A 9,139-nucleotide genomic window follows, 5' to 3' on the forward strand; every position below is an offset into this window, starting at 1 on the left:
TGCTGATCTGCCTGATAGCCTTTCTGAGTGCAATACTACAGACAGTTAATTCCAACCGATTTGTGATTTTTGTGTGTTCTGGGCAAATACAACTTCTTGCCTTCTCGTATAAGCAAAAGTCCAATGCCTAGAGCTTTTTTAAAGGCAGTCTTTCACCTTCCCCGCGATAATCAATATACATTTTCCCTTGCTATCTTTTTTCTTAAAGGGTCAAAGCGCTGACTTCTTTGCCTTTGCTATGCAGCATTTCTGCAGGTTGAAGCTGCTGTTGTGACCACACTGTACTTCAAGTTCCAGAATCCCAGGATACTGAGCACTGCCTTCTCCAGCTGCACAGCTACACAGCTCTGTATTTCTCCAGAACTATGTCCTTTGACTTCCTATTTCTTTCTGGGGTTTTCCTATAGCTATTCACTACAAACTGCTTGGTACAGACAACTACACTCCTGCTCAGTGATTTTAATAGCAGGAACCCCAAGATAGTTTTGCTCAGTATGTTTCTTACAGGGAAAACCTCCTCATTCCTGCACGTTCATCCCCAGCAAGGGCCAGGCTCTCTCATTTCTTCCTTCACAAAACACCTATTGTACAACCCCCAAAGAGCTGCAGCATGTGCCTCATTGTGTTCCCACTGACCTGGCATGCGGGGCTACAGCCACCTCCTCGATTTAGGACTCTGGGCAAGCCGCTTCACTTCTGTGAGATGTCATCTATTAAACTGGAACAGTCTGTGAGACTCCATAGCCCTCTGCCACCCCCCGCATAAGAACTACCGTGTCAGTGATTAACTGATCTGTATGTTTATGGGATTAAAGGATCTGGTTTCTCTTACTAGGCCAGTTTACTCTGTTGTAATTAGCCTTACCCTCTCCCTACAATTAGTCTCACACCAAAGCCCCAGAGCTTAGTATGGCCCAAACTTTGGAAACGATCAGATTTGTATCTATCTCACTGGTGTAACTGAAAACAGTTTGTAAACTCGTACAACTCTGTATGCTCTACTTGCATGTATACAAAATACTTAAAAATGGTAATTTAAGCTTGAATGTAAGAGCTTCTCCTAACACAAGGATGCTGAATGTGGCAGGGGAGTTTGCAGAGAAACGTATGTGAAGCACTACAACAGGGGAGCACACAGCCCAGTCCCAGCAAACCTGAGATTCACATACGCTTCAAACCTGCCAGTGAATGCTTGGCAAAGTGATTTTAAACTGGAGCTATTTACAAGTATTCTAGAGAGGAAACACCCTTACCATATAGCAATTTCTGGCATTACCATTTAACCCATCAGTAAAATTATTGTTGAGAATATATTAGAAATAGTAAAAGATATCTTTGCTTAAGAAACACGTTGACACTTTTAATGACTATTGCACCAGGAGCTGCTTAAAAGAAGGCCAAAATTAAATATTTTCATGAACCAATCCCTTCATTAAAATGCTAGAAGTCAAGCAGAGAATTCCTTCTAATAGTTTTAAGTTGAATAGTTCAAGCTTTTACTTTATTTTTTTCCCCATAAGATCTCTATGTAGCTCCTGAATTTATAGATTATGACAGTCACTGCTAGGAGACAAATATATACATTAAATATAAACTTAGATATTTAGTATATTTGTATTTTATGTTATGCAGATAAATTAGCAAGTTGCATGTGATTTTACTTTAGAAGCAGTCATCTGAGTTTCAAGGCACTATGAGAAATAAAATATGTTGTATGTGCCTAGAATATATGTTAAGTGAAATTGTTAAACATTTTAATAACAAGAAACTTTTATATTATTCTCAGTGATATAAACATAGCAATATATGAGATTAAACAGAGTTATAACCTAGCAATTTGGAGGACCCTGTGAGATCACAGCCCAGATGGGGTGCATGTGCTCCTCTCTCTGGAAAACTGGTCCAGTATATCTCTGAGAATGACTGTGGGCATTTGAGCACTGTTGGTGTAGTAGAGAATGGACCCAGCATTAACAAGCATGTATCACCTTCATTCCTGCATTTGAAATTACAAATCCTCATGTCCCACAACTGACTTCTTTGATTCTTTCCCTGATACAGAAAAACCTTGCCCTTTTTTTTTTTTGCTTGTTTTATTTCCGCCCCTCCCCCTTAGTCTGATTTGTTCAGAGCTATCTAGATTTGGTAATTCGGTAGAATCAGATAAACTAGATTATGGCAGAGTGAGAGCACTATCATTAATCTATACAGGTAAATTAGGATTGAGAACACCTGGAAGCAAGGGAATTTCCAAACAGACCAAAACTTTATGAAGTGCATTATTAAATAGAAATTTTTATCATAGAATTTCGTTACTACACTGATGTTTCTCATTCCCTTGTCTAACAGCATCATGTCTATTCACCTCGAGTTTTTTAGTAGTCCATGCCAGTTCTCCTTAGGAGATTCCCGTGCTCGTCCCCATCTACCGCTGGGTAAATGTGTGCAGGGTGCACCACTGCTGAATGACCTACCTTCACTTTATCTAAACAAGCTGGCTAGATGTGAGCAGGGTCTGATTTGAAAGCAAGTGTGCCATCAGCAAGGCTTATGGATTTGCTTGAGCACACCGACACCTTAGTGAAGCCATCTAGCTTTCAATCTAGAGCTTGCCTGGAGCAAGCGACCACTGACCTGCCTACTGTAGAGTGCTAGGTTTATTTGTGTCTACGGTGTATTGGCAACCGCAATCTAAGAACACAAACGATGGGAAAATGCTCCTCTTTTGTGTGTGCATTGATTTTTTCCCCTCTACAACAGATGGCAAGAAGAATCCTGACTTTTAACTTGAAATACCTGCAACAGAGATATTAATCTGAGCTAGTTGTAGAGATGCCTCTTACAGTCAATCCAGACAAACAGCTTCTTTCATGAGGGCCTCTATTAGATGTCCACATTAGATGAGTCATTCTGCAACAATCCAGATGAAGTTCACCTAAAGTGTAAAACAACTTCTACTTTTATCAGCAAGTACCTAACACAGCACTGAATATCACATCATATCCTCAGTGCTTTGAACATTCTAGTGGGTTTTAGTTGGAATTGACTGGTGTGCACTCAGTGGAATCAAAGGCTACATCATGATCCCAAACAGCATCTTCTGTACTGCCAGCTAAGCTGTTTGATTCAGTGATCTTCAAGCTTTACTCGTTGGTAACAGAAGAAATCAATGCTACTAACACCCATTCCTACTGATGCTCTCTTCAACACCAGCTGGAGCTCTAAAATCTTTGCTGCAATCCTTAAGACTGTCTTGATGATTTATTACTTACCTCCTCTCTTTGGATAATTCTTGACTCTGGTATTACATGTCCCCCAAAAGTTAAACCACAAGCAACAAGCTATTTACCAGTGATAATCCTTCTAGAGCACACAAGAAGAATTGCTGTGCTACACTGAATAAGGGGGTGCTGATCTGGTATGCTCTATCGCCGGGTGTTGCACACAGATTTACCAGTCATGATGTTATCTCTGCAAGTATTGTTTCTTATGACAGAATAATAATCTGTATAGTCCATATACATACATAGTTAGAGATGATGACCCCTTATAGCACCTAATCCTCCTCCGATCTGATACATTTATTGCTGATGGTAACAAATTCCAACCCAACCCAGTCCTCTCCTCGCAAGGGAACAGGTGCAGCAGAAGAGCCAGGAATTTTTGTGCACTGCGTGCCACCTGAGCTGGCAGGTGTCCCCATGTAGCAAAGCATCATGCCTTCCGATTCTTGCGATTTAATTTTACCTTGCCATTTGGAGCCACTGTTCTAGCCGGAAGGCAGCTTCATATTCCATTGCAAGTCTCCCCAGGCATCTTCAGAAAGCAAGAAAGAAGTCAAGACTTTTGGGGATTAATCCATTTCAGTGAAGTTTCATTTCCCCCCTCCCTGTGTTTTGACTGTCCTGCCTTTGGTTCAGTCAGCTCATAACATCCCAGGTTTATAAGAGACTTTTGTCCTGTTTCTGCCACTTCACAAAAATATTAGATGAACTGATAGCAAATTTAACTTGCCCATAATTTGTCTAATCCATTGGTTTATCCATTCTATGGCCAATATTGGACTGTTGTGTAATAGCTACAATGGCTAGAAGCCAGGGGTTTTAAAATACTTTTTATTTTTTTATTATTTCATTAAAATGGTGAACAACTGCAGTATGAAGGAATGCTTGAAGAAAGTGATCACATGAGATTAGATGATCTGGCAGTCAGGTAACTAGGTCAGTCTTCTGATAGTAACTACCAGTAACTGGTAGTTAAATGTTGTTAGACCTAGTCACTGAGCCTGGGTGGTTTTCTAAGCACTACTCAGCAGCAGCGGAGAAATTGGCCTATGAACAAAGACCTGTTCTCTGCAGGAGGGAAGGAGTAGCTGTCTGGTGGCTTTTGCAACTCCTTTCTTCTTTGGTCTAGTCTGGAAAAGGTATTTGCAACAAGGTTAACAACACTTTGTATTGACAAAGAATTCAAACCACTCAAATAAATAGAAAATTATGAGAAAGTTCAGAAGACTGATGACAAGATGTTATTCTCTCTTGCTTTCTGTAACTGTTAGACCAACCTCTGTATCCTTCATATATTTTTGCAGCCAATTTTGCAGTTCGTTTTTATTACAATTTAATAGTTCTTACCATTGGAGATATTCCATCTCACCTAACTGTCTACCATCTAGTCATTCTCCTTATTTTCCTACAAACAACATATAGGGGAAAGGTTGGACATTCTACATGTCCTATTACTGTTGCAAATCACTCAAGCAAAATATATCCCTATTCAGGAGAGAGAGAGATCAGACTTACTTAGGCTCGAGAATTGGGACAACTTAATTTCATTACACATCAAGTCAAAGAACAGCTGCTGAATCTGATGCTAATTCTTAAAACGAAGCATGTCAAAATCCTAGATTATTTTCTTCCATGCATGGTCCTTTCTTCCTTTTGCCTTCCCCCCCATTTCAACAGAATAGTGATGTTTATTCTCAAAGGGGGAAGATGTCGGCAAAAACTGCATAGCTTCAAAAACCAGGCAGCATGCTCAGCCGCATTTATGTATTATATACCCACAATAATTAGGAATATCCATAATTATGCATAAACCTGTAGTTGCTCCACATCATCCTTCTCTGCACTCAGTAGGTCTCTCTTGTTAACGGGTATATCCACTTCTCAATTTGCCCCGTCTTTCCACTGCTAAGTTTCTACAGGGAACACTACTGTGGTCAGAGCAGCATACAGATTTTTTTTGCCTGCATGGATCAGATTTGTGTCCAGGGGCTCCTGTCCTGCCCTCAGTCCTCGTGTATGTCAAGAGGAAAAGGTATTTGGCAAAGAACTTCACAATCTTCACAGCCTGGCACATACAGTGGGGAAAAAAAAAAAAAAAAAGTACTAGTTCCACAGTATCTGTAGCCTTGTATTGTTACAGACAGGATAGGCAAGAGGCAACTATTTCCTCATTTCTAACATCTGCTGACAACATAATTGTCAAGGGACTCTTGCAACAGTTCTCATGCTACGTTAGATAATCCAAAAGCAAGGCACATTCATTCCATGCAAGATCCCTCCTGGTTTGTTTTGCGTAGAACCACCAGCTTTAAGGTAATTATCTTTCAGACTGGCTACAACCAGACCGATAAATCCTTAAAACGGCAAAAACCACCTGAAGTCAAGTTGAGTTTTTTGACTGCATTGTATTAGTTGGAGACTTCAATGCTGCTCTTGCTCTGTATCCCTGATGGACATTTTGGAGAAAAAAAATCCTGTCTTTTCTTTCTCTGAGATAAGCATGTTTTAATTTAAGCCACGTAAAAGTCTGCCAAACAGCCATACTTCATAGCTACAAAAAGATACTTCTCCACAATATTTCAGAGCCGCAGGTCTGTGTAGTAAAGTCATAGTGCAAATCCTTGCTGAAATAACTGCAAGAAAGTGGGGGAAGCTTTGAGGAACAGACTGAGTAACATACCCTCACGTTTTGTTTGAGCAGCATGAGGAGCTGCATTACGTTTTCTTTGACCCCAGCTGAATGGAAGAAACACAAAAATTGCTGGGAAACATTTTCAATAAGGCAACAAATTCCCATGCTTCCCTGCTGACTTACTACATCCCAGCAGAATAAATGGCTTCAGAGGAGATACAAACAACTAACTGGAATCCACATCTAGTTGCATTAAGTAGCACACCCAAAAAGCTGTGAATGGTTGTATCAGCTGGCTGACAGAAATGCTGAAAAACACAGCGTATGGATATTTGTACAATGAAGCAGAAGTAAATTTCCATTTTGAAAGCCTCATCAGGAAACAGCTTGCTGGCTGGAGAAAAGGGTTTGTGCTTTTACAGTTTCTTCTTGTATCAGGCAGATGTATTTAGCTGCCAATGTGGCAGACAAATATTACTCTGGTTACAAGTCATGGCGATAGCTTATTGTTTTATTTAATAAAGCAGCCTGACATATTTATACTGAGTGCAGCACAGAGCCCTCTGCATTAAGCAGAAAATGGAGAGTGTTCAGAGAATTAGGAATGAATAGTTTTTAAGAAATTATATTAGAGCTTCTGAACTGGAGCTGGACTATCCGGTTTCAAGGTGCCTGCACCAGGAGTTTCCTTTAGTCCTAATCCAGAGTTACTTTAAAGTTGCTTAAAAGCATCTTTAAAGCCTTAATCCAGAATTTTAATCTATACCTATCACCGCCTTAGCCTTACTTGAAGCAAGTGATCTTCGAATGCAGCACCAATAATTTTCAAGGCATAGGGCTTTCGCTGCTGGTATCCCAATAACCAGACCTTGGCTAAGACTATGCTGCACACTTGGGCCAAGCAAACTTCCCAGGCCATTTCAGCCACACGAGCCACTGCAAGAGGGTCCCACACTCACCAGAAACAACAACCAGCAGGCAGCCTCCACCTCTCAGCTGATGCTTGTTAGCTGCATCAGTCTCTCTTTTTTTTTTTTCTTCTTTTTTTTTCTCTCTTGCAGTGTAAATAGGTTAGTTTATATCAGTTGAGAAGGCATTCCTAATCTGAGTGCAGAGTTACTGCTTTCAGGTGAGCAGCAGTAATTGCTAGCGTGTGTTGCCTCCCATCTCCCTCCCGAGCCTGGCACAAGCAGCTCAGCGTGGATTAGCTGGCCGGGGCTGGAGGAGTGGCACCCTCAGCTGCTTGCTGCATCCAGCTGTGCTCCAGCTGCTTGGGTTATTCTGTGATCCACTGTTCACATTCGTTCCTGAAAGGGTGACAATAAATCTATTCCATCCTGGAATGAGAGGAAGGAAGATGGACAGGTGAAATCTGACAGTGATCAAAAAGAAAGGCTCATGACACAAGCAGATACCAAAGGACATCCGGCAAGAAAATAGTCCACCTTTGTAGTAACTATACAAAACAAACAAACCCACTTCACAACACACATTTGTTTTCCTTTTATATTATGTGTGGTCAGTGTCCAGGATCTTCCCTTTGGTTTTTAGTATTTTGTGTATTTCCTCTATTACTTTACTGCAGAGACCGTCATATAAAGCAGAATTTATTGTTTCTAGCTCCCTTTATTACCAATGTTACCTTTACGTTTATGTTCCTCAGATCAGCAAGGAGGAAAAGAAATTGAATCACTGTAGGAAACTCCTCCAGTTATGCCCATTGCTCACATGCCTTCTGTTTTACAGTGGCTGTAGATATGACTCTCCGAAGTTTGTAGATGATTGCATTTCATAGCAACAAGTGCTCCTTGACGTACAGAAAATACATTTGCCCTCCATTACACACCTAGATTTTGGGTTGGACTGAGGGAAAAGCTGGACATGTGCAACCACTCCATACAGCTGGGAATTTGCAGGTAGATCCCATGGCGCACAAGGGGGGGAAAGTACTTCAGCCCCCCACAGTTCATGCTTGTGGAGGAAGGTTTTAAAGCATTTCCTTCAAGATGAAGGGAAATTGGAGAAGAGCTATTTTACTGAGTCAAATCTCAACAGTGGAACTGATTTTCTAAGGTACTCTTAACTTCTACTCACACTCATTTTCATGAGAGGTCTGAATGCCCCTCACATTACAGAGCCTGAAAGGACTTGTGGTGTGAAGTGGCAACCTTTCAGTTAAAAAGGAAAACCAAAATTGGTAGGAAAAGAGAAGGAGTTCTGACTTTTTGTTCCCATTCACTTTCTGACATCCTCCTGGGGTGATGCACTGAAGTGGCAATCTCTTCCTAGGGCTTCTGCACAGCGTATTTCCAAATTCCCCCAGGCAAGAATAGGCCATGTATTGACTGAGCACTGGAAGACATACAGTTAAAAACTCAGTAGGCTATCTGTTTTAGCAAGGAACAGAATTAAAAGTATTAAAGTAAAAAAAATATACTGGATATAAATGACAGCCGTGACAGGAAAATGAGAACAACTTTCATGTTTTTATTGCTGCCTTAGAAGCAATTGATAAACAGTACACTTCATATATAAATGAGCATGTGTCAATATATGACAACAAAAATAAATTACAGTGACATAGTATTTAACTTTACAAGGTTGTACAAAATTTCCAAATATGAATAGATTTCAACTTAAAAATTTGAAATAAGTTAAAACTTCAACTATTCTGAAGACTTGAAAAATATACATACAATTTCACTCAATCACATCATTTACAGTATGATTTTTTTTTAAGCTGTTTAGTCTTATACACCCATATATTTTTGACTGTATTAGTGGAATATATCCTGCTATATGCAGCTTTACTGCACTGGGATAGTGAAGGGGGTTCCCTGAGGGCACAGAACAGGCTTTGACTGTTTATATTTTAGAGTAATTTGATTACATTTATTAACTAGAAATACACAACCAAAGCATTATTAATCTGTTCTATAAAGAGAGACTGATTTATCTGCTCTTGCTAGAATTTCCATTGATGCTAATGAGAATTTTGAAGAAGGCTTAACAGCAGCATTGAGCTAAACTAAGTCTGTTCAGCCAGGATGAATTAGGTCACATTATTTAATGAAATATTTGAAGAATATCTGTTTTGTATTAGATCTCATTATAGGCTACATAGCTAGTCATGGCTACGCACTGAGATACTTGCTTCCACAACTAATAGGAAAATGTATTTGATATGGTACTTTAAAGTAATAGGATGGATTATGGATTGGTA

The sequence above is a fragment of the Harpia harpyja genome, chromosome 13 (assembly GCF_026419915.1).
Source record: "Harpia harpyja isolate bHarHar1 chromosome 13, bHarHar1 primary haplotype, whole genome shotgun sequence".
Lineage (NCBI taxonomy): Eukaryota > Metazoa > Chordata > Aves > Accipitriformes > Accipitridae > Harpia > Harpia harpyja.